The sequence below is a fragment of the Pristis pectinata genome, chromosome 15 (assembly GCF_009764475.1).
Source record: "Pristis pectinata isolate sPriPec2 chromosome 15, sPriPec2.1.pri, whole genome shotgun sequence".
Taxonomy (NCBI): domain Eukaryota; kingdom Metazoa; phylum Chordata; class Chondrichthyes; order Rhinopristiformes; family Pristidae; genus Pristis; species Pristis pectinata.
In genome coordinates, this window is record NC_067419.1 from 36573025 (window position 1) to 36599256 (window position 26232).

At 46.5% G+C, this 26232-nt stretch overlaps 1 protein-coding gene across 1 annotated transcript in view; it reads right to left on the minus strand.

Annotated features, from left to right (window-relative positions):
* frs2a (fibroblast growth factor receptor substrate 2a) overlaps positions 1-18991 on the minus strand; it is a 74207-nt gene extending 55216 nt beyond the window's left edge. Inside the window, exon 1 of the mRNA XM_052030217.1 lies at positions 18852-18991. The gene's annotated coding sequence lies outside the window, so the exon portion shown is untranslated. The remainder of the gene's footprint in view (positions 1-18851) is intronic.
* Between the last annotated feature and the right edge of the window lie 7241 nt (positions 18992-26232).

Consider the following 26232-nt stretch of genomic DNA (forward strand, 5'->3'; position numbering starts at 1 on the left):
TAGGAGCATTGATGGACAGAGGGATCCAAGGGTGCAAGTCCATAGCTACCTGAAATTGGCAACACAGGTGGCATATGGTGTGCTTGCCTTCATTGGTCAGGGTACTGAGTATAAAAGTTGGAAAGTTATATTGCAGCTGTATAAAACTTTAGTTAGGCCACATTTGGAGTACTGTTTACAGATCTGGTCACCACACTACAGAAAGGATGTGGGAACTTTGGAGAGGGTACAGAAGAGGTTCACTGATATGCTGCCTGGATTGGAGAGTATTAACTATAAGCAGCGGTTGGACAAACATGGATTTTCTCTGGAACATGAGAGGTTGAGGGGCAACCTGACACAAGTTTATAAAATGATGACAGGTATAGATAAGGTAAAGTCTTTTTCTCAGGGTGGAAATGCCAATACTAGAGAACATAAGTTTCTGAGAAGGTTAAAGGAGAAGTGTGAGGCAATTTTTTTTAAACACAGAGATTGGCAGGTGCCTGGAATGCACTGCCAAGGGAGGTGGTAGAAGCAGATATGATAGCAATTTTTAAGGGGTATTTGGACAGACACATGAATGGTCAGGAAATTGAAGGACTACACACAGGCAGAGGGGATTAGTTGGATTGGCATCATGGTCAGCGCAGACATGGTGAGCTGAAGAGCCTGTTCTTGTGCTGCACCATTTTTATATTCTAGGTTCTAATATTTACCAACATCCAACATCACCAAAGGGGGGTTAACTAACCAACTCCAATAATGAGAGAAAATGGGTTTTGGCCTTTAATTCATAAAAGTGAAATAAAATTGATTCCTGCTATCGATGTCTCAAGAGATTAATTACATTAAGATGATGGGAAAATGTATATATTTACGCTGAATGAATGAACTCTCCAAATGGACTCCATCTGTATATTACTTGTGCTAGAAGATAGACTCTTGTTCTTTTTATCCCATACATAACACACTTAATTGTGTTTGATCTTCTTAAAGGTGTGTTTTCTATCCCTGCAAAGTTTTTTCAGCAAATTTGCTACTTTATTTTTTCGCCAACTGATTCATTCTGAGAATGGTGTAAGCAGCGGACAGTTCTGAGTTGAGAGTTCGTCCCACTCTTCAAAAATACTTCATTGGTGCCAAAGTATTTCTTGAATGTAATCACAATCGAATGTAGGAAGCACAGCAGCCAAGTTGTGCACACCAAAATCCAACAAACACAAAATGATAATGATCTAAGAAACTGCTTGCATAATGTTGAATTAAGGATAAATATTGACCAATTGAAAGGTGATAAGTCTCCTGCTTTCTTTTGAAATCGGCCAATAGACCTGATGATGGAGCAGTAAGGATCTTGATTTGCATATCTTCAACAGTGCAACACTGGAGTGTCTATGGTGTGGGATATGAATCTGGAACTTCAGAAGCAAGAATTCAATCAATACCAACCTGCAAGGACAGGTAAGGAAGGTAACCCTATGCAATTCTTGCTTGACACCAGCTGCAGTCCATTTTCTAAACTTAGAATTTTTATTCTTTTTAAAATCAAACAATCTCTGAATAAAATGTTCTTTTTTTAAAACCGTTTCTAACTTGGTAAATAACACTGATAGTGGGAAGTTGGTCAGCTGAAGTAAACAACTTTCGACCAGTACATTTATTCTTAACCAAGAAAACTGTTTAATGAACACATTTATACAAGCAGGGACAGTCTACTTTTCTCAAGAGCGGGATGAACTCACAACTCAGCACTATCCACTGCTTACACCGTTCTCAAAATGGATCGGTTGGTGAATAAAATAAAGCAACAAATTTGGTGGAAAAAACTTTGCACGGATAAAAAAAACTCACCTTTAAGAAGATCAAACACAATTAAGTGTATTATGTATGAGATGAAAAGAACATTTTAACAATACTTAAATCAAAAGAAATCATTGTAAGCCAAATGTAATGAGACTAGACCTCTGGAGGTTTAACAACTCTAATTTTTTGACTTAATGGAAGCAACCAAATTTATTTAGAATATCAAAATCAGATGACGATAGCTGTTTAACAAGCAACATTAACGAGCAACTATTTATATAAATTCCTCACTCTTAAATTTTAAAATTGGGTATACCCAGGTAACAAGATTCACTGCAATGCTTTTATAAGTGCCCCAGTTCCATAACTCCTGAATACCCCAGGTTGCAGCAAGTTATAACGACCTTTCAAGTAACTAAAAGAATGCCTGGAATTCACTGTACCTGGTGAGATATTTTGTTTATTCTATGAGTTTGTTCAGCCAACGTGTCTCTAAAATCAATGCTGGAATAACTTGTATATAAATATATACTGATGTTTGGTTTGCTTCAGTGAACTAACGTTACAGCGGTAATATCAGCAATCATGCTCAGGCAGGGGAATGTTGGGGAGGTGGTAGGGGGTGGAGTTAAGTTCATTCGAGATCAGAGGAATACATTCATATGTCCGCTTTTCCCCCCAACTTCTCATTTTATAAATAGAATTACCTCTTTGCTTGAAGAGTTGAAATAAGTTCACAGACACAAGAGTTTTACTTATTCCTTCCCAGTAGCATGGCTAAATATTTTTCAATACATAAAAGCTTACATTCTTCTCAAGCTCTTGGGTGAAATCCAAATTTTGACATTTTGGACGACAAGCAATCCAGTGAACCAGCAATGGAAGAACTCAATTGGTTTAAGCTCGAATGCATCTATAACATCATGACTTCCACTGCACCAATCCTTAACCATTCAACCACCATAATCAGCAACCACTAAATTGGTGGGACTTTTAAAATGATTTTCCATGTGATAAAGTAACTACATAAATGAACTTTAAACAATAAATAAAAGGCAGAAAAGAACTCCTCGGGTATATTGACAAGGCGCAAAGAACCATGATTAGCAGCTGTAATGGGTCACAAAGAATCCGATATAAATCAAAACAATGAAATCACAAGAGGCTAATAAAAGAGTAAAATCACATCAAATTTCTCACAAACTACCAGGTTGCTTTGTTTTTAATTGGAAAGTAATACATTTCTGGCTGGCTGGCCAGTGGAATTTTCCAGTCATGTCTAAGACTGAGCTAATTTATATGTTTTCATTCTTTCATCAGAGCACACATCCCTTCCAACAAACGGTGCTTATATTTAAACCAACATGAGAACTATTTTTCAAGTATGCAAATTTTAAAACTGCATAACTAATTAAAGGCTTATTTTTCAAACAAAAAAAGTACAATATTCCATCAGAAAACAATCAAAAAGTCAGACTTTTTCCATAAAATATTAGCTGGTCACTCTTCTGGATAAAACACTGAAAGTACATAACCACAACATTTTGCCAGTTAGACCTTGTCTGGCTAAGAAATTAAAACTGTGAGCACAAATAATTGACAGGCAGGAAAAGACCTCCAAGGCCATTGTTTCGTATTCTTCCCTCCCACACATGTCCAGCATCACATAATCTCTTGGTGAAGGAAAATTTTAAAAAAAAGAATCCAGGGATAAAATACACTGGAAACATAAGGTTAAAATTTTTTGACCTTGTTTTAATTTAAAGAGCATTGGTCCTTGGAAAGAGAGCTGAATATTGAATCAGGTCCGTACACAATACTACACCAACAGCCTATTAACGTGTAATTTTTTTACCAACATAAAAGTTTTCCGTTAATTTACTCAGTTGAAATTTGTCACTGTTGGTCTTACAGCATTCATTATTTTAGTGATCAGCTAAATAGATAGTAAAGCTATATTTAATTGAGAATCACAGTACTGCTGTAGAAGCTTCCAAACAATATTGGCATGTGGATAACAAATGACTGCTTTTTTGGTTTATGCACCCTCATATTCTTCCACATTGAATCGCATCTGCCAAATCCTTTCCCACTCACTCAGCTTGTCTTTATCCCCTTTAAGCTTCATTACATCCATGTCCCTAGTCACATTCCCATCTGGTTTTGTATCATCAGCAATCTTGGAAATATGATATTTGGTCCCCTTCGCCACATCGTTGGTATAAACTTTCTGGGAGTTTCATGAAGTCCTATCATTTGCATATTTCCCATTAAGCTCACAAAAGAAAAAAAATAAGCTAACAATTATTGGCAGAAATATCCCTTTAACAACTGTTAGTGGCTACCAAACAACCCCTCCGACTCAGAAAGTAGCATCTTATTCTTCAGGGACAGAATTGTAAGAAATACTAAAAAATTCAAATTTTAATATTTTTCTTTCCCTTTTTTTCCTCTCTTTTATTCCAATCTTTCTTGCCATCTTCATTCCTCTTTCTGTACCAGACTGACATTCAAGTTCACATATTGTAGCTCACTTTTCTTCATCTGTTTATTAATCCCATCTGACACCAAAGTCCCAAATGCCCTATCGTCAGACTGATATCATCAGTTTGCACTTCCAGGAACTTGCATGGTAAAATAATTCAAAGCAGAAGAATGCATAAATAAGTCTAACTTATTGGGCACCCCAGAAGATGTATCGCACAAATTCTGGGCCAGGGTCAAAGCAACCTCAATTGTAGTCAGAGCCAGCCCTTAAAATGAGTTGAAGTGTACTGAAATTCCCTGAAGTACGTACTTCTAGTTTGCTTCACTTCAAAGTCAATTTGAGCCTTGATACCCAAAATGACACTCTACATTTAGCACTGATACAAGCTGAAATCATGGTTTGCCAACATTAAATGCGCATTGAGAGTCAGAGTGTGGGAAACTGACAGGGAAAATAAACTATTTTTTAAACTGTGAACCAGCTACTGGGCCAGATATTAATCCAGTTTTAATTAAAAACAGCACAAAATAAAGGACATAACGTATTCACAAAAACAAAACTGAAACAGTGGTCATAGACTGGCAGACAAAGCACTATGTAATATGTGCAAAACATAGCTAAATACTTGAAGGCAATCTTTCCTCATTAAGTGAGATTGCAATATGTAGGTTTACCCTTAGAAAACAAATATAAATAAATATTTTCTAGTCACAAACACTGAAACCCCCTTAGGACACTATCTTCTCTCTAACATCTCAAGTGAAGGAACTTGGGGAACTTGTAACTCCATCGCTTAAATAAAAACCACGCAAGAGATTTGAATGACTGTTATTACTGCCCCAAAATAACTTCACACTTGTGTAATATTCTTTTAATGAGGCACGAGAGACAAAATAAGTAAGAAACTGAGGAAATAAGAGGAAAAACATAAACATCCAAAAAGAATTGAATTAGGATCAATACAGCTGGTCAAACAATTGCTGCAATATTCCAAATTGGTAGCTTGCCAAAATTCTTTGTTATGCCTTTGCTATAAATAAATGGTGCATGAAAATAAAAGTTGGATCAGCTTCAGCAGGCCAAAGAATGCCATGCTTTGGACAATCAATCTATTTCTGTGACAGGACAGTAGGTGGCACAAACTAAAATTTACTGTCCTGGCGTAACCACTTAGCAGAACAATTGCAATGCAAAGCCAAGCAGTTTTGCATTTGAATGGCAAGATGCTGTAGTTACCCATCTTTCAAACCTAGTGAAATTCCATCAAGTGGTAACCATTTTTGATTAAATGAGCGACACTATCAAGTCAAAAGCAGAATTTCAAGGGCAATTTATGTATTGCACTTTTTAATAAACTAGGTTATATGCTTAAATCTTATTATAGTGCTTCAAAAACCACTGCACTTCAATATTCTTATAATTGAATCTTTCTCCAATTATTCAATATTTTTCCAAAAAGTACATTTTAATGAGCTATTTGACATAATCGATTTGTAAAATTTCAGTTCAGTTAAAAGTTGCAAAATTCAAGCCCATTTCAATTATAGTGAGATAAACAGACCAACCACAGAACTAATCAAGTCCTTTCACTGCAATTAACTTGATGTGAAGTATTTAGCATAACTTGTTTTTCTGGTTTGATTGAGGTTTAAACTTCATCTGTGCAGTTTTATGGATGAAAGTAATTCACGATCTACATTGAAATAAAAGAGCTAATGAGACTTTTAAAGCAAACAGAATTATGGTTTATTTGTGTTAATATGAAACAGACATTTCAAGCTTTCATTTGGAAACAAATCAAATCATAATTACCTTTTGGTTTTATGTTTTAAGCCTCAAGTTATATGGATCATATCTGCAGTACTTGTGGTTCTACCATGCCATGTAGTGAAGATAATATAGTTGTCAATTTGGCCTATTGCTTTAAGGTCATTAGTCTTAAAAGACAATTCAAATCATTGTAGCTACTTACAAACTGCCGAGAATAACCAGAAGACTTCTAATTTTACCTTTGCCAGGTCAATGCGAAGATGAAGATTTCATTGCATAATGATCTGAGGGACCTTCTCCCAAGTTAATAAAATCCTACCATCCTAGACAGAACAAGGTCAAAATCCTCACACTCAGTTTTGATGCTGAAGTGCAACGGATGGCCTTATGAAGCATCTCAATCACTAGAAACAAATATTTTCCATTCTTGATCCCACTGAGGTTTTGATCTACAGAGGTCAAAAAGACTGGTGTAGACTAAAATCTATCTCGACATCTCATTGGAAGTGCTGCCAAATCCTTTTCAAATGGAAATGACATAAAGATCTGTGACAACAGTGATATGACACAAGTAGTGGAGCACATCACTTCTCCATCCTTCGCTGGGGATTGGAGAGCTAAAGACAGCCACAAGCTCACAACTAAGGCAAGGTGCTGGCCATGTACCTTGTTCATTTATTTATAAAACTTTCCACAAGCAGCAGGCAACAGGAAAGCAGAATGGAGACACAAGAGAGACTGCAGATGTTGGAAATCTGGAGCAACACAAAATGCTGGAGGAACTCGGCGGGTCAGGCAGCTTCTACGGAGGGAAATGGACAGTCAACATTTTGGGCTGAGACCCTTCTTCAGGAGTGCAAAGGAAGAGGGGAGATCGCCAGTACAAAAGGGTGGAAGGTGGAGCGAGAACTGGCGGGTGACAGGTGAATCCAGGTGAGGGGGGAAGATAGGCAGGTGGGGGGAGGGGAGGGAGTAAGAATGATGTAAGAAACTGGGAGGTGATAGGTGGAAGTGTCAAAGGACTGAAGAAGATAGAATCTGATAGGAGTGGACAGTGGACCATGGAATAAAGGGAGGAAGGAAAGAAAGGGAACTGGAGGGAGAATTGTGTGTGATGGGCAGATAGAGGGTGGAGGAGGGGAAAGAGAAGGCATGTAGGGGCCACTGGGATAAGGGGAAACAAAGGGGAATGGTTACTGGACATTGGAGAAATTGAGTTGGAAAGCAGAATGATGGCTTTCTTTTTGCAGTCGCATAGTATCTGTGATAAAGCTAGCATGGTAGACATACACAAAACAAAATTTCCCTGTGCTTACACGCAGATTTCTCTTGATAATGCACATACAGGTTGAGGAATACAAGACAACAATGATCTATTGAAACAGTTTATGTTCCAAGAATCACGTAATACATTATCAGCCCACTTATTTAGGATTACTCAATAAACCAAATTCTGTTTTTATTACATGGTACTTGGGAAAATTTTGCCAATAGCCAAGACTGAATGCTAAAACTACTCATTATTCTGCGAAAACCATAAGTGATTATTGTAGGTATCAGCTGTGCCTTAATAGTGGCATTCTCACTTCTGAGTCAGAAGGTCAAAGCTTCAATCCCTATTCTAGACACTTAAATACAAAATTCAGGCTGACATTTCAATGCAGTACTGAGGAACTCCTGGATTGTCAGACATGCCAATTCTTTGAATGATCCATTAAACTTGGAGTTGTCTGCACCCTCTGACAATCATGGAAGACAGGCATTATTTACACCTTAATCTAAATCACTGATGTTGAATATCTAGTCACTTATCTAACAGCTCTATCCACCTTTGCCTCCACATTACCTACATTATGGCAATGACTAATGTAGGCACTACATGGATTATAAGCAGGGTGAGAGAAGCTTAGATTTTAGTTGCCAACTTAACCTATTTGTACTGATTCTGATGGCTACTTTCTTACCAATACACTGAATCAGCTTACTTTCACTTTTGATTACAAGCAGAATCGCCATCCTTAAAAGAATTACACTCAATAAATAACATTTCAGTTCTATCTCACCACTTCTACCCATCTGGAACAACAAACACATGATCCACTTTAATTACTTTTTTTTTTACCTTCTATCAGCAAAAATTTCATCATTTTTGCCTCATGGGGTAGGAGGGCCTACACATAACAGACTTCGTGAACTGTCAGGATTTCTGTCAATCAAAAACATCACCTGAATTCACAAAAGAAAACAGAACTTTCCTGGTATAAGGGTCCCAAAATATTTCCTTTACACAAGAACCTGTTACCTTGTTATCAGGTTATTATACAATTTATGATTACATCAAACATTTCCAAGATACTTTATTATACAGGCAAATAATTAGCACTTAGCTCACCTTCTGGCCTGCATAAATAAGTCTTTATGTTTCAAATATAAACAACTGATTATGTACCATGAGGATATAATTCAACTTTGGCAGGGGAACAAAACAACTGATTGACAACATGTTTGCAGCCCACCAAATTTCCATTCCACTGAAGTCATAACCAGTTACTACTGCAAGAGAGAAAAATCCATCATTTAGTGCTCGAGCCTTATGATTTGAAAATTACGATGTAGCATCTTTTTCCAATCATCACAGTTCGCTCATGTTCTTGTATCAATTGTGCTAGTGAAGCATTGAGGGATGTTTCCCATGTTATTTATTACTATGCCTGTGAGTTATGGTTGTTAATAAAACAGAATACAGACTTAAATGTTCTAATTAAAATTTGTGCCTTTAAATGTACACTTCTCTAACACAGCAGGTAAATAACCTATTGTGTTACAAAACATTTACCTGCTGTCTACATCTTACAAATTTTCTTTGCCTTTTTCTCAAGCATGATTTCTAAGGCCAATTAAGAGTCTCTGGACATACTTATTCTAACACCTTCTGATGTTGGAGGAAATGCCTCTGATTACAAAATTGCTGGAAGAACTCAGCGGATCAAGCAGCATCTGTGGAGGAAAAGGGGTGGTCAGTGTTTTGGGTCGAGACCCTGCATCAAAATTGAAACGTTGACTATCTCTTTGCCTCCACAGATGTTGCTTGACCTGCTGAATTCTTCCTGCAGTTTGTTTTTACTCCAGATTCCAGCTTCTGCAGTCTCTTGCCCCAAATAACTACACACCTTAATTTGTTCACATTTTGGCAGCAAGATACCTCATAGGTAATGGAAATGCTCCCGGTAAGATAGAGAACACACTGTTTTAGGAGGATAGATGCATGCTGCCATATAAAACAAAATAATATCCCGTTGCTAAAATGCAAAGCTAAGTCTTTCCAAAGCTACAAAGTCTAATTGCTAGTAAGTAAATAGTGGATTCTTACAGTGGTCAATTAAGACACTGCTGTTAAGTAAACACTGGGTGAATTCATAGAGACATCAATTACAAGACCACAGACAGACTGACTGCTGCATTTTGTATTCCTCAAGATTTCCTTTGTACTTTGAAAAAAAGATGCAGAACACTTTTAAGCAGGATAGGGAGAAATGTGCACTTGATGCAGCATATTTTATATATAGAACTATACCCAAGTCAGTACATCAAGAAAAGTGTTTTAAAAAAAAGGCAAAGATAAATGTTACATTTCAAGAAGCAAAATAATATTTCAATACTTAGAGTCATAGCATCATAAGAGTACTACCTGCACCCAGACCGTATCCCTCCAACCCCCTCCCATCCATGTACCTATCCAAACTTCTCTTAAATGTTACAATTGAACCCGCATCTACCACTTCCACAGGAAGCTTGTTCCACACTTGCACCACCCTCTGAGTGAAGAAGTTTCCCCTCAGATTGCCCTTAAATATTTCACCTTTCACCCTAAACCTATGTCCTCTAGTTCTAGTCTCACCCAACCTTAGGGGAAAAAGCCTGCATGCATTCACCCTATCTATACCCCTCATAATTTTGTATACCTCTATAAGATTTCACCTCATTCTCCTGCACTCCAGGGAATAAAGTCCTAACCTATTCAACCTTATAACTCAGGTCCTCAAGTCCCAGCAACATCCTTGTAAATTGTCTCTGCACTCTTTCAAGCTTATTGATATCAAATTGATAGCACTGTAAGTGGCACAGCTGTCTCACAGCCTCATGAATCTGGGTTCAATTCTGACCTCTACTGCTGTCCATGTGGAGTTTGCACATTCTCCTTGTAATCTCATGTGTCTCCCCTGAATGCTCCAGTTTCCTCCAACATCCCAAAGATGTGCAGTTTGGTAGGTTAATATGGCTTTGTAAATTAGCCAATGAGTTGGTGGCTGGTCGAAGAATCAAATTGGGTGGGTGGGGGTGTTGACGGCATGCAAGAGAACAGCTTACAGAAAGATAAGTGGAGGAATGGGATTGATAGGCTCAATGGGTCCAATGCTCCTTCTACAGCATAAGGGAGTATGAATATAATTCCATATAATTTTATGCAAAGTCCCTTTTTATTATGTTAGTGTGATTTTGATCCAACATGGTTCACAAAAATTCCAAATGGCACAACAAAATTAATCTTCTTTCAAATTGGAATACTACCATCATAATTTGTCTCTCTCTATCACAAGTTCCCATTTGCCCAACAATCTACCAGTACAGAAGGTCGCCTCTTAGCCCATCTCATCTGTAACTTCTTTCCTCAAAAATAAACTGCTTCTGTGGAATTGCATCAGCTCTCCTATGTCATGTGTGGCACAAGCTAAATTCAGGGCAATATACTACACCAAATTTATGAAGAATATTTTCTAGTACTACTCGTAATAAATTTTAATTCTCACACCAGCCTTTTCCAATAAAGCAACTCATTTTTTGTAAAACTGTGGCCGGATTGTTTGCATTTTCTTAAAGAAAACAGGGAAGATCTAGGGAATACTAGGCTCCAGAAGTGAAACACCAATGTTTAACTCATGATACCATTTATTCCCCTAATCAAATTAAACAATATTACATTAGTGGGGTTCATGAACAGCCAAAAGGTAAGTTGCAATTCAATTCAAGAATCAAACATTCACTTCTCTGTACAGTGCTCGGAAACTTACAAGGCTAAGCTAAAAACCGTATCTTTTAAAATGCTGTATTGCAGAGGATATCCCGGAAACTGTGGGACAAACTCTCTTCTGCCACCACCATCTTCATTCCTGCAAAGGGCACAAATGTTGTGTAACATTGTGAAAATGCTATTCCATTGAATTTATATTTGGCTGGCCAGTCCCTAAAAATATATAAATTGCATGCTTGTTAAACAAAAGTATGCTGTATTCACTGTATTTCCCACTCCAAGATGCACTGATTCTTTCTGGTCTTCTTGCAGTCCAGATGAAGGGCCAGATGAAACATCAATTGTCCATTTCCTTCCACAGATGCTGCCTGACCCGCTGAGTTCTTCCAGCAGTTTGTTTTTAACACACTTAGTTGTTAATTTTCGATGAGCAAAGGAAAATAAAATCAATGATGCCAAAAAAATTGAATGTTGAATGTCTCTTATCATACCTCTTCTTTTGGCCAGGGCACCAAGGAGAATTCCCCTATTCTTCCTGGAATAATGCCGTGGATCTTTTATTACCATCTTAGAGGACAGATGAGGCCCAGGCTTAAGGATTCATACAAAGATAGCCCCTCAAATACTGCAATACTCCCATAACCCATTACTATTCCAATTACTGCACTAAAATATGTACCTAGGTCTCTGGAATAGGGTTTAAACCCACAACCTTCTGACTCAGAGGCAAAAGTGCTACCACCGAGCCAAAGCTGACACAAGGCTGGTAAGCTACTTTGTAAGTGCAGTGAAAAATATTGACTTTATGATGACTTTTTTCCCACCTCACAAACTATGTAAATCTCTCATTTTTTCTCTGGCCACAAAATACATGGGATAGAAAGTTTGCATTCTCGAAACAAAATATGTATCATTGATGGATTCCAGTAATTGTGATCGGGTTTTTAATAGAACATAGAACAGTACAGCACAGGAACAGGCCCTTCGGCCCACAATGTTGTGCCGAACCAATTACATTCACGTGCCTATCTAAGAACTTCTTGAACGTCCCTATCGTATTTGCCTCCACCACCACCCCAGGCAGCGCATTCCGGGCACCCACCCTCTGTGTAAAAAATCTCCTTTGAACTTACCCCCTATCACTTAAATGCATGCCCTCTAGTATTAGACATTTCAACCCTGGGGAAAAGATACTGGCTCTCTATCTATGCCTCTCATAATCTTATAAACCTCTATCAGATCTCCTGTCAGCCTCTGCTGCTCCAGAGAGAACAACCCAAGTTTGTCCAACCTATCCTCATAGCACATGCCCTCTAATCCCAGGCAGCATCTTGGTAAACCTCTTCTGCACCCTCTCCAAAGCCTACACATCCTTCCTATAATGGGGCAACCAGAATTGAATGCAATTCTCCAGGTGCGGCCTAAGTAAAGTTTTATAAAGCTGCAGTGTAACTTCCTGACCCTTGAACTCAATGCCTCAACTAATGAAGGCAAGCATGCCATATGCCTTCTTTACCACCCTATCAACCTGTGTACCCATTTTCAGGGAGCTATGAACTTGGTCCCCAAGATCCCTCTGCTCATCAACACTGTTAAGGGTCTTGCCATTAACAGTGTGCTGTCTCTTTACATTTGATCTCCCAAGGTGCAACACTTCACATTTGGCCGGGTTGAACTCCATCTGCCATTTCTCCACCCATATCTGCAACTGATCTATATCCCGCTGTATCCTTTGCCAGTCTTCTACACTATCCACAACACCACCAACCTTTGTATCATCTGCAAATCTTTTAGTATGAGTGGCAAAATAAGTGACTCATTTAGACCTCCAATGGTAACCAATAAAAGAAAATAGCAAAAAAACAATTTCATCAATCCACCATTCTACACACATCACAAATCTCTTCACAAACAAATCCTGTTATTGTAATTAATGGTAATACCCAAGAACACCACAGTATGTTGACACTCCAAAGCACTGTGACACTAATACCACATGGGTGTGTGTCTGTGTTTCCTTAACCTAACAAAGCCCCAATCTTGATTGTGATGGCATGTTAAAAATCAAAGAGAGAGATACAGTTACCTAGGACATTCATAGAAATCTCCTGGAAACCAATGTGGACAGAAATTGTTCTTTTAATTTTGTTTATTGCTGTCTTAAATTAACCATATATTTTAAAGTAAAGAAGTGAGATAGGCTAAATGGCTTTCCTCACCAACAATTTTCTTGCAATTTCTACCTTCTCTACCACTTACTCCTCCCTTAAGACATGCCTTAAAACCTACTTTTCTAACCATGCTTCCAGTCACCTGCCCTTAAGTGGCACTTGAGCTGAAGGATCACTGCTCTGGGGTGGATTTTGTATTGCTGGCAAGGCATTTGGAAAAGCTGCAGTTGAAAGGGACAAGAGGTGCAACTTGGATTTGGTAAGGCTCCTGGAGATGAACTGGTGCGGTTGAGCAAGAAAGAAAGAAAAGGATTATACTATCAGGCCAAGTTTTAAATGTCGAACAAACACACAAGCCCTGCAATGCAATGTCGAGTGGGCACATACCATGCGCTGTGTGTCTGAGCTGGGACAGATTTCGGACAATGGTTGGATTGGGTACCAAAAATCATTGGATAGTCCGGAATAGGAATGGGTCAGATTCAGGGTAGGTTTTAATTTTGTACCTGTGCAGAGTTTTGAAGGACAGGTCAACCAAAATCACAAGTGATAATGTGAGCAGTCATAGACCCAGACAATGGTGATTCTGGCAAAGGCCATCTTCGTGTACATGTAAAATAGAAACAAGGTAAAATAGATTGGAACAGGGAATAATGAAACACTCTTAAACTGGTCCCCCATTTCCCTGCCTCCAAAAACATCAGTGCATCCAAAACTCTGCTGCCCACATCCTAATTCACACCAGATCCTATTTATCCATCACCCCTATGATCCCTGACCTACTATGATTCTCTGTCCATTAGTATTTTGATATTAAAATTACAATATTAAAATTCCTCCCCTCACATCCAAAACCTCCTAACTTCCACAGCACTAACACTGCTTTACCACTAAGGTTCTCTCTTCAGCCATCTAGTACCTAACCCCTACAATTCCATCCCCGGATCTCTCCACTTCCTTCTCCTTTAAGATGTCCCATAATCTCTGCATCTTTCATCAAGATTTTATTTTAAATAATTTGTCCTAATGACTTCTCCTCAATGTGATATGCTTTGAGACATCTTATTATGTTAAAGGCATTATGTGAATGCAATATTGAGCAAAAGGTGAGGAGACACATGCTAAATGCATTCCTTCAGGTCCTTCTCTTTCAATGTCTGTTCAAACGTTAGAATGGCCACTTGCATAAGCTATAAAAGAAAACTATCAGCACCCAGCAGAATTTTTTCCCCAGAAATGACAGACACGAAGTAGACAAATAAGTTGGGCATTTCTTCAGAATAAAGATGTGCAGCAAAAATGTGAACAAATGACGGTACTTTGTGAAAGGTGCTGTGGAATAGCAAGTTACATTTGTTATATTTTGTACCACGTTGTCAACATGAAGTCATACCGTACAACAATCTATATACTCACAAGCACAACTGAAACGTTATGCTGTTTTGGCAAGCTATATTCAACCAATAATTGCAATATGTTCAATTCCATTCACAGCTTCACAGGAAGTGAAGCATTTTATGCCTACGTGTATCGATACCTACACAACATCCATGGGCTGGGACGCTGCATGAACGTTGACATTCAACAGCATTGTTATCACTAAGTACCCCACAATCAACATCTCAAGGGTCACCATTGTATGGAAACTTAACTGGACCGGCCACAAAAATACTGTGGCAATAAGAATAGATCCAAGACTCAGCAAACCTGCAGCAAGCGACTTACCTCTGACACCCCAAAACCTTTCCAGTATCACTAAGCCACAATCCAAGAGTTTGATGTAATAATATCCACTTGTTTGGAGAAGTGTAGCTCCAACAATGTTCAAAGTGCTCAAAACCATCCAGGACAAAACAGTCTGTTTCACTGGCACTCAACTCTCTAAACGTTCACTTGCCCCATCACCAGGGCGCTACGACTGCAATGTACATCATCTAACAGAATGCACTACAATTACTCACCAAGGCTACTCCAAACAGTACAGCTATCTATACCACCAAGAAGGACAAAAGCACAAGTTGCATGGCGGCAACACCGCCATCTGCAGCTTCTGTTCCAAGCCGCACACTATCCTGTCTCGGAATTATATAGTTGTTCCTTAATCATCAGTGGGTCTAAATCCTGAGATTCCATTTGTAACAGCACTAGGTGAATATCTTTACCAGGAGGACTGAGTGGTGCTTGAAAATGGCTTACCAAGATCTCTCAAAGACAATTAGAGATGGATAACAAATATTGGCCTTGCCAGCAAGTCTAAAATAAATAATTCAAAAACTTGTGTGAGGTACCAATACTTTTTTAGAAAGCATTTGGATATGAAATGTTTAAATACCAGATCATTTGAATATATTTATGTTGGTCTGAAAACCAAACATCCATTTCCCCTGGATTTATTATCAGTTGATATACACCACTTACAATAAACTCAGCTTAACATTAACATTGACAAGATGTTATTGGATGTACCAAAACAAAGATCAGCAAATTCATCAACTCTTTTTACCAGCACTCTTCCAAGAAGCAAATCCCACAAATTTAAGGGGTTCTGTATAATGGCCAGAGCCTACAAACATTTTATCATGTTCTAGCAAAAAGAAAATCAATTTAAAGCAATGAAATAACCAACATCATGCAACGCAAAAATCTGAAAATAAAGCTTAAATCTCTAACATAATTCATTGTTAATTTCTGGAGAAATAGTTATCCAATACTTCAACTTTCAAATCTGAACATTAAATAGTTTTTAGATTTCAAATGTTAATTAAGACTCTTACATTTTTGAGATAGTTTTAATTTCTCAGAGATAAAATCCAAAACAAAATTACATTATTTCTAGTCTTCAAAATGACATAATAAAGGACCATGGAATTTGAGAAATACAAAATATGCACAGGCTCAATTTAATGCAGGAAATCCTGTCATTAAGTATTTGAAGAAAACAGTGGCAGAATGGTTTACGCAGATTTTCTTATATAAGGTGTCTCATATGAAATTCAATTCATTCTCCAAGTTAAGAAACAACAACTTGTGAAAACAGTTTTGCTCATTAAGCTTGTATTGGGTAAAAGTGAGGCTTCCTGTATGTAGCTGATCACATTAACTACAACTGCTAAGATGCCAGTGGACACACTGACAAGATAGAGTTAATTATTGATCATTCTATGGCAATGCAAATTCAATTTTTTGTCAGTATTACACTATTTATAAGAAAGTAATCCTCCAGAAAAGTAGAATTTCAAAGCAGATCAAATGAACTTTCCCCAACAGCTCAGCTTAGACTATCCTTTTCAGTTAACACTGCTTTCGATGCTTACAGTTGCAGTACATATCTTTTGTCAAACACATTAATTTGCGAAACTCAGACATGCTTGGTAAATAGCCCATAACATCTCTTTAAATGAACCACATATACCTAATTTCATACACAAAAATGAAAACCAGAGTTAGCACTTCAAGTTAAAATGAGCTGTTCAAATAAAATGCATTCCTTGAACTCAGAGTCAGATTTGGAGCAGAGGCACAGCCCCATTCTAATGGCAACAGTTCCCACAGGGCAGAGAGGGAAAGGAGCGGGGTTAAGGCAGAAAGGAGAAGGGGGAAGAGGCTCGAGCAGAGATTGATACAAACACACAGGTAGTGAGGGTTTTAGATTTGAGCAGAGATGGAAGTGCTAACTTGTGGGGTATGCTAGCAGAGAATGAGACAAAGGTGGAGACAGGAATATTGGGCCTGGGCAAAGATAGGAAGAAACCAAGCAGAGACAGAGGTCAAGGAAGTGAGTGAATAAGTTTAAACAGGGTTGGGATGGCATTCAATGGACTTGGACAAAGATAAGGATAATCAGGAAGAGCCAGGAACCAGGGGTCAGGGTATTCACGGACGGACAGGCCAAGGGGCTGTGGAGATCAAGCAGAAGAGTGATCGGGCAGAGAGAGGAAACAGGAACAGGGTGAGAACACTGAGGCAGAGATGAGGATCAGGAATGGTGTGGGAGGGCTCAAGACAATGATACAAACCAGAAGAGGTCTGGGGGAAGTTGGGCATAGATGGGGACAGGGGTTGGTGGAGAAAAAAAATTACTTGTTCAGTGGACAGAGACGGCAATGGGTTGAACTAGGGACGGGATATAGATATGGTGATGGAAATAGTAGAGAGGATGGGGGGGGGGGTGAGGATGGGGGGGGGGGGTGAGGATGGGGGGGGGGGGGGTGAGGATGGGGGGGGGGGCAGTCCAAACAGGATCAGGGATGGGGATCCAGGGTCAGGAAAAAGCAGCTCTGGCTCTTGTTCAAAGACAGAGACAGGACTGAATTCTCAGGCAATGACTTTGAGATAAAGGCACTGAAAGTTGGGGAGGGGGGTGGTTGCAGCTTGAACAGAAGGGAACCCAGGCAGAGATGGCACTGCGAGCTCAGGAAAAGACAACAACAGGGACTTTGCCAAGACGTTATTGGGGGCGTGGGCAGAGACAGCGACAAGGGCCCAGGTAAGAATTGTGACCCTGGCAGAGATGTTGACGGGGGCCAAGCAGAGGCAAAAGTGAGGGCCCAGATAGGAATGGCAAAAGAGACACCGCTGACACAGCAATAGAGATTCAGGCAGAAATGGCGGCAGGAACCCTGGCAGAGATGCCAATGGGGTCCTAGACAGGGAGGTTATGGGAGCACAAGCACAGGCGACGACAACAGCCCAGACAGCCAAGGCAGCAACCGGGACTTGGGCAGAGATGTCGATGGGGACCCAGGCAGACCTGGGCAGAGAAGGTGACGAGGACTTGGACAGACATGGTGATGAAGGTATGGGGATGGAGAGATGAATGTTCAGAAAGAGATGGGGATTCGGATGGGGATGGGGATGGGGATGGGGATGGGCAGCATCAGGGAAGGAGAAATGAATGCTCAGACAGGATAGTGATAGAGGCATGGGATGTGGGTAGGGGAGATGGGGGGGATGTGGGTGCTGAATAGGGGATATGGGTAGGGAGATATGGGGACGTTGGTGGGGAATAGAATCTATGGGTAGAAGAGGTAGGGAGGGGTTAGGGAGCAGTGGGTGAGGGGACAAGGAGCTGTAGGAAGGGGGAAGGGAGATGTGACTGGGGAGATGTGTTAGGGGATGGGGAGGTGTGGGTAGGGGAGGGGGGTTAGTGAGCTGTGGGTGGGGAATAGAACCTGTGGGTAGGGGAGGTGGGGGTAGGGAGCTGTGGGTGGGGAGATGGGGAGGTGTGGATAGGGGCACGAGGATTGAGGAGGCCGGGGTGGGATTCGGGCTTGGACAGGTTGTGGGTCAATCTTTACGAGGGATGGGGGTCTCCGAGGGTCTCTCTGACCGGGGGCGGGACGGTCTAACGGGGGACCCCTGTCCGGGTGGACGGTGCGGGGAGCGGGGATACTGTCGGGTTGTGGGGGGAGTGGGGGGGGGGGTGCGCTCCCGTCCGGGTCCAGCGGGAGGGGCAGTCACTGCCCCGGGGGTCCCGGGCCGGGCCGGGTTCTCCTCCCCGCAGCCGCCGGGACGCCGCGCCGAGCCACTGTTTACAAACACGGAACTTGCCCCGCATCCCCTCCCCTCCTCCGACTTCCCCCACCCCCCGCATCTGGTCCGTACTCACGTTGCTGTTCCGGGCGGCAGACCAGGGGCCCGGCCGGGCAGGGCAGCAGCTGCCCGGGGGGGAGGTCAGGCTCACAGCGGCTTCACTTCGGGACGGCGCAGGCCGCAGCGCGAGCGCATTCCCCGGGCAACTGCTTCCGGGTCATGGGGAGGGGAGGGGAGAGGAGGAGGAGGAGGGGAGAGGAGAGGAGGAGGAGGAGGAGGAGGAGGAGGGGAGAGGAGGAGGAGGAGGAGGAGAGGAGGAGGAGGAGGAGGGGAGGAGGAGGAGGAGGGGGAGGAGGAGGAGGAGGGGGAGGAGGAGGAGGAGGAGGGGGAGGAGGAGGAGGGGGAGGAGGAGGGGAGGGGAGGAGGAGGGGAGGGGGAGGAGGAGGGGAGGGGGAGGAGGAGGGGAGGGGGAGGAGGAGGGGAGGAGGAGGAGGGGAGGAGGAGGAGGAGGGGAGGAGGAGGAGGAGGAGGAGGGGAGGGGGAGGAGGAGGAGGAGGGGAGGGGGAGGAGGAGGAGGAGGGGAGGGGGAGGAGGAGGAGGAGGGGAGGGGAGGAGGAGGAGGAGGGGAGGGGGAGGAGGAGGAGGAGGGGAGGGGAGGAGGAGGAGGAGGGGAGGGGGAGGAGGAGGAGGAGGGGAGGGGGAGGAGGAGGAGGAGGAGGGGGATGAGATCAGGAGGAGGAGGAAGGGGAGGGGGAGGAGGAGGAGGAGGAGGAGGAGGAGGAGGGGAGGGGGAGGAGGAGGAGGAGGAGGAGGAGGGAGGGGGAGGAGGAGGAGGAGGAGGGGAGGGGGAGGAGGAGGAGGGGAGGGGGAGGAGGAGGAGGAGGAGGGGAGGAGGAGGAGGAGGAGGGAGGAGGAGGAGGGGAGGAGGAGGAGGAGGGGAGGAGGAGGAGGGGAGGAGGAGGGAGGAGGAGGAGGGGAGGAGGAGGGGAGGAGGAGGAGGGGAGGAGGAGGGGAGGAGGAGGAGGAGGAGGGGAGGAGGAGGAGGAGGAGGAGGGGAGGAGGTGGAGGAGGAGGGGAGGAGGTGGAGGAGGAGGGGAGGAGGGGAGGTGGAGGAGGAGGGGAGGTGGGGAGGAGGAGGAGGGGAGGAGGGGAGGAGGAGGAGGGGAGGGGGAGGAGGGGAGGGGAGGAGGGGAGGAGGAGGAGGGGAGGAGGGGAGGGGTGGAGGAGGGGGGGGGGAGGAGGGGAGGGAGAGGAGGGGAGGAGGGGAGGAGGAGGAGAGGAGGAGGGGAGGAGGAGGAGGGGAGGAGGGGAGGAGGAGGGGGGGAGGAGGAGGAGGAGGGGGAGGAGGAGGGGGGGAGGAGGAGGAGGAGGGGGGGAGGAGGAGGAGGGGAGGAGGGGGGGAGGAGGAGGAGGAGGGGGGAGGAGGGGGAGGAGGAGGAGGGGGGAGGAGGAGGGGAGGGGGAGGAGAGGGGGAGGAGGAGGAGGGGAGGGTCAGGAGGGGAGGAGGAGGGGCAGGAGGGGAGGGGGGGAGGGGGAGGAGGGGGGAGGGGGAGGAGGGGGAGGAGGGAGGAGGGGGAGGGGGAGGAGGGGGGAGGGGGAGGAGGGGGGAGGGGGAGGGGAGGAGGGGGAGGGGGAGGAGGAGGGGAGGAGGGGGGAGGGGGAGGGAGGGGGAGGGGGAGGGGAGGGGGAGGGGGGGGAGGAGGAGAGGAGGAGGAGGGGAGGGGGAGGGGAGGGGGAGGAGGAGGGGATGAGGAGGAGGAGGGGAGGGGGAGGAGGAGGAGGAGGAGGGGAGGGGGAGGAGGAGGAGGAGGAGGGGAGGGGGAGGAGGAGGAGGGGGGGAGGGGGAGGAGGAGGAGGGGGGAGGGGGAGGAGGGGGAGGGGAGGAGGGGGGGAGGGGAGGAGGAGGGGGGGAGGGGGAGGGGGAGGGGGAGGGGAGGAGGAGGGGGAGGGGAGGGGAGGGGGAGGGGAGGGGGAGGAGGGGGAGGGGAGGGGGAGGGGGAGGGGAGGGGGAGGAGGGGGAGGAGGAGGAGGGGGAGGAGGAGGGGAGGGGGAGGGGGAGGAGGGGGAGGGGGAGGAGGAGGGAGGGGGAGGAGGAGGGGGGGAGGAGGGGAGGGGGAGGAGGAGGGGGAGGGGGGAGGGGGGAGGAGGGAGGGGGAGGGGGGAGGAGGGAGGGGGGGGAGGAGGAGGAGGGGGAGGAGGGGGAGGAGGAGGGAGGGGGAGGGGAGGAGGAGGGGGAGGGGGGAGGGGGGGGAGGAGGGGAGGAGGGGGGGAGGAGGAGAGGAGGGGGAGGAGGAGGGGGGGAGGAGGGGAGGGGGGAGGAGGGAGGGGGAGGGGGAGGAGGGAGGGGGAGGAGGAGGAGGAGGGGAGGAGGAGGGGAGGGGGAGGAGGAGAGGAGGAGGAGGGGAGGAGGAGGAGGAGGGGAGGAGGAGGAGAGGAGGAGGAGGAGGGGAGGAGGAGGGGGGAGGAAGGGAGGGGGAGGAGGAGGAGGGGAGGGGGAGGGGGAGGAGGAGGAGGGGAGGGGGAGGAGGAGGGGAGGAGGAGGAGGAGGGGGAGGGGGAGGAGGGGGAGGGGAGGAGGAGGGGAGGGGGGGAGGAGGGGAGGGGGGGAGGAGGAGGAGGGGGAGGGGGGGGAGGAGGGGAGGGGGGGGAGGAGGGGAGGAGGGGGAGGGGAGGAGGAGGGGAGGGGGAGGAGGAGGGGAGGGGAGGAGGGGGAGGGGAGGAGGAGGGGAGGGGGAGGAGGAGGGGAGGGGGGGAGGAGGAGAGGAGGAGGAGGGGAGGGGGAGGAGGAGGAGGGGAGGAGGAGGGGAGGAGGAGGGGAGGAGGAGGAGGGGGAGGAGGAGGGGAGGGGAGGAGGGGGAGGGGGAGGAGGAGGGGAGGGGGAGGAGGGGGAGGGGAGGAGGAGGGGAGGGGGAGGAGGAGGGGAGTGGGAGGAGGAGGAGGGGAGGAGGAGGGAGGGGGAGGAGGAGGAGGGGAGGAGGAGGGGAGGAGGAGGAGGGGAGGAGGAGGAGGGGGGAGGAGGAGGAGAGGGGGGAGGAGGAGGGGAGGGGGAGGAGGGGGGGAGGAGGAGGGGAGGGGGAGGGGAGGGGAGGGGGAGGAGGGGACGGGGAGGAGGGGAGGGGGAGGAGGAGGAGGAGGGGAGGAGGAGGAGGGGAGGAGGAGGGGAGGGTGAGGAGGAGGAGGGGGAGGAGGGAGGGGGAGGAGGGGAGGGGGAGGAGGAGGAGGGGGGAGGGGGAGGAGGGGGAGGGGGAGGAGGAGGGGAGGGGGAGGAGGAGGGGAGGGGGGGGGAGGAGGGGAGGGGGAGGAGGAGGAGGGGAGGGGGAGGAGGAGGGGAGGGGGGAGGAGGGGGGGAGGAGGAGGGGGGGGGGAGGAGGGGGGGAGGAGGAGGGGAGGGGGGGGATGGGGAGGGGAGGGGAGGGGGAGGGGAGGGGGAGGGGAGGAGGAGGGGAGGGGGAGGAGGAGGGGAGGGGGAGGAGGGGAGGGGAGGAGGAGGAGGGGAGGAGGAGGAGGAGGAGGGAGGAGGAGGAGGGGAGGGTGAGGAGGAGGAGGGGGAGGGGGGGAGGAGGGGAGGGGGAGGAGGAGGAGGGGAGGGGGAGGAGGAGGGGAGGGGGGAGGAGGGGGGGAGGAGGAGGGGAGGGGGGAGGAGGGGGGGAGGAGGAGGGGAGGGGGGGGATGGGGAGGGGAGGAGGAGGGGAGGGGAGGGGGAGGGGAGGAGGAGGGGAGGGGGAGGAGGAGGGGAGGAGGAGGAGGGGAGGGGAGGAGGAGGAGGGGAGGGGGAGGAGGAGGAGGAGGGGAGGAGGAGGAGGGGAGGGGGGGGAGGAGGAGGGGGAGGGGGGGAGGGGGAGGAGGAGGAGGGGGAGGGGAGGGGGAGGAGGAGGAGGGGAGGGGGAGGAGGAGGAGAGGAGGAGGGGAGGGGGAGGAGGAGGGGGAGGAGGGGAGGGGGAGGAGGAGGGGAGGGGAGGAGGGGAGGGGGGGGAGGAGGAGGGGGAGGAGGAGGAGGAGGAGGGGGAGGAGGAGGAGGGGGAGGAGGAGGAGGGGAGGGGGAGGAGGTGGGGAGGGGGGGAGGGGGAGGAGGAGGGGGAGGAGGGGGGAGGGGGAGGGGAGGAGGAGGAGGAGGAGGGGAGGGGGAGGAGGAGGGGAGGGGGAGGAGGAGGATGGGAGGGGAGGGGGTGAGGGGGAGGAGGATGATGGGAGGAGGAGGGGAGGGGGAGGAGGAGGGGAGGAGGAGGAGAGGGAGGAGGAGGGGGGAGGAGGAGGAGGAGAGGGGGGAGGTGGTGAGGGGGGGAGGGGAGTGGGGGGAGAGGAGGGGGAGGACGAGGAGGAGGGGAGGGGGGAGGAGAGGTGGGGGGAGGGGTGGGAGGAGAGGTGGGGGGAGGGGTGGGAGGAGAGGGGGAGGAGGAGGAGGAGAGGGGGGAGGTGGGGGAGGTGGTGAAGGAGGGGGGGAGAGGAGTGGGAGGACGAGGAGGAGGGGAGGGGGGAGGAGAGGTGGGGGGAGGGGTGGGAGGAGGGGGAGGGGGGAGGAGAGGTGGGGGGAGGGGTGGGAGGAGAGGGGGAGGAGGAGGAGGAGAGGGGGGAGGTGGTGAGGGAGGGGGGGGAGAGGAGAGGGAGGACGAGGAGGAGGGGAGGGGGGAGGAGAGGTGGGGGTGGTGGGAGGAGGGGGAGGGGGAGGAGAGGTGGGGGGAGGGGTGGGAGGAGAGGGGGAGGAGGGGGAGGCGGGCAGACAGGCAGAGAGGGGATAGTGGGGAAGTGGAGAGGGAGAGGTGATGGGGTGGAGTGTGTCAGAAGGGTGGGAAGTGAGGTGGCAGAGAGTGAGAAAGGTGATGGAGTGAAGCAGTAGGGGAAACGGGTGGAATGGGGAAGGGAGAGTGGGGACGGAACGATGGAGCAGTAAACCGATGTGGGGAAAGTGGCAACGTCAACTGGAGAAGAGGGGTGAATGTGGAATAGAATAAGCTGAGAGGGAGCAATTTGGGGAGAGAGAGAGGGGGAGGCCCAAGGCAGAGTGCCAGGTGAAGATGGGGTTGTGATAATTTAGAATCGGGTTAGGGAGTTAGTGAGAGGTAAGGGGAGAGGAGGCAGTGCAGAGAAAGACAGTGGTTAAAAGGTGCAATGCTGTTAGAAACAGGAGACAGAGGTTCCATAAGAGAGAAAGAGGAAGTAAACTCAAGGAAGCATCAGTACCATTGGGAATAAACAACTGTGATTCACCCATGCACAGATGAACAGGGCTGGGAGTGGTACCAACGCCGTGGGGTGCTCCAGGGCAGAAGGAGAAGTAACAGAGAGGTGAAAGACAGGAAGATTTCTGAAACTGTGCAAAAACTTTTCCAGATGACAGGTTCCCATAAATTCATGGACGTACAGGGAATCTATAATTAGGAGAGCATTTCTTGTCAACCCACAGCTGATCGCTGCTCTTAAAGCAGTTCCCGGGTGGTTTCCATGATCAGTTTACTTTTTAAGGAATTGCTAATTTCTTCAAGGTAACATAGATTAAACTAAAGATATAGATTAAGTTAAAAAGTTAAATTCCCCAATGGTTTATTCACCAAACTCATTTTGTGGAATTGTGAAGCATTGGGGTGTGGACCAAAAAGGGGGACCTGTCTACTGGATGCCACAACGTTGCTGCGTTAGATATGGGGGAGGAGGGGCAGAATGGAAACAGAATCTATGAGAATATCCTGAGAAGAATCCAGTTGTTGTTGCTGGAGAATGGCCTTTGCCTTGGTGTGTTGGTGCAGAGAAAGAATGTGTTCAGACGTGATGTCATTGTCCTTCCTCACACATGCACAATTTCCTGAGACGTGACATCACCTACAATCATCAAAAATATTTGTAAATGATTTACTGTGGAAATATTACATTAGATCCACTCATCTGCTGAACCAACACATTTTTAATGGTGAGTGTTAAACAGTAAGTTTATCTTCAACTGCAATGTGCAAAGAATCTGGCAATTGCTTTTACATTATTGCTAATCCTGCAATGCCATCTTTTGAAATAATGTTGAATTTAGCAGTTTCTTCACTGGAATTAAAAATTAGCATGGTATCAATGCCCCCTGTGTTAGAGTACAGGGGGACAGTTTTCATTTATTTGAGGAATAGGTTGTACTTCAAGTGGGTAATGACGTGATATTTTCATTTACTATTTCTGAAGCAGATAGCCACACCCATTGTGCATTGTTCAATTGTGACTGAATGCAATTTATACCCTTCTCTGCAAGTTGAAGCCAAGTAATTCCTGTGGGAGAGTTTCACTTAAGTGCTTGTTTGGGATATTACAGGTCATGCAGCATTCACACTGCCAGTTGTTGACATCATTGATGTCAACTAGTTTTATGAGGGCACCTAACATATGGTTATTATGGAATTAGCTTCTTGATAAATTATAAATTATCAAACTTGTTAGGAATGCCAGCTATTTTCTTAGATTAAAAAATACTGATGCTGCTGTTGACCCCTGAAAAAATAAACACACATATGTTTGAATATCTTTGCAATGTCATCTTCATCCCTTTTAACAGTCATCTGTTCTACTCAACTGTGGAAAAATACAGAGGCCCTAAGTTCAGAGAAAAGAAATATTTAATCAATTACATTGAAGTTCATTTGTGTGCTGGCCTGGTTGATGTGACAATTACATACACAGTTCTCGCACTGGGTTGAATTTAAATCAATCCAAACTGAATGGAAAATCTCTCACCATAATTGCCATGGGCTTTTGTTGTGACTATTCCATGCTCCCACACCTGCTTTCCTGAAAGTGACCATGCAAGTAGATAGGGTTATAAGGAAGGCATATAGCATGCTTGCCTTCATGCTTGGGCATTGAGTATAAGAGTAAAGAAGTCATGTCGCAGCTATATAAAGCTTTGGTTATGCCGCACTTGGAGCATTGTGTGCAATTCTGATTGCCCCATTACAGGAAGGATGTGGATGCTTTGGAAAGCCTAAGAATAGATTTACCAGGATGCTGCCTGGATTAGAGGGTATAAGCTATAAGAAGAGGTTGGACAGACTTGGGTTGTTTTCTCTGGCTAAGGGGAGACCTAGAACATAGAACAATTACAGCACAATTCAGGCCCTTCGGCCCACAAAGCTGTGCCGAACATGTCCCTACCCTAGAAGTTACTAGGCTTACCCATAGCCCTCTATTTTACTCAGCTCCATATACCTATCTAACAGTCTCTTGAAAGACCCTATCGTATCAGCCTCCACCACCATTTCCGGCAGCCCATTCCACGCACTCACCACTCTCTGAGTAAAAAACTTACCCCTGACATCTCCTCTATATCTGCTCCCCAGCATATAGAAATTTATAAAATTATAAGAGGCATAGATAGGGTAGACAGTCAGAAGCTTTTTTCCAGGGTAGAAATGTCAAATACTAGAGGACATACATTTAAGGTGAGAGGGGAAAAGTTTAAAGGGGATGTGTGGGGCAAGTTTTTTACAC